A 227-nucleotide genomic window follows, 5' to 3' on the forward strand; every position below is an offset into this window, starting at 1 on the left:
TGGAGGGGAATGGATACAGGTCCCTGCTCGGGGAGGCAGGCCAATCCCCTCCCGGTCTCCCTCACCTTCCCAGTTGCCCCTACGCAACAGGTATGGGGCTCTGGAACTTGAGGACCAGGCCAGTGAAGATCGGGGGTAGATGAAGCCCTATCTAGGGAGGTGCCTAGGCCCAGTCGGGCAGCCCCACGCATTCTCACATCCTCTGAAAAAAGAAAAAGGAGGGTAAT

The sequence above is a fragment of the Haliaeetus leucocephalus genome, unplaced genomic scaffold (assembly GCF_000737465.1).
Source record: "Haliaeetus leucocephalus isolate CR32 unplaced genomic scaffold, Haliaeetus_leucocephalus-4.0 Scaffold808, whole genome shotgun sequence".
In the NCBI taxonomy this organism is placed as follows: domain Eukaryota; kingdom Metazoa; phylum Chordata; class Aves; order Accipitriformes; family Accipitridae; genus Haliaeetus; species Haliaeetus leucocephalus.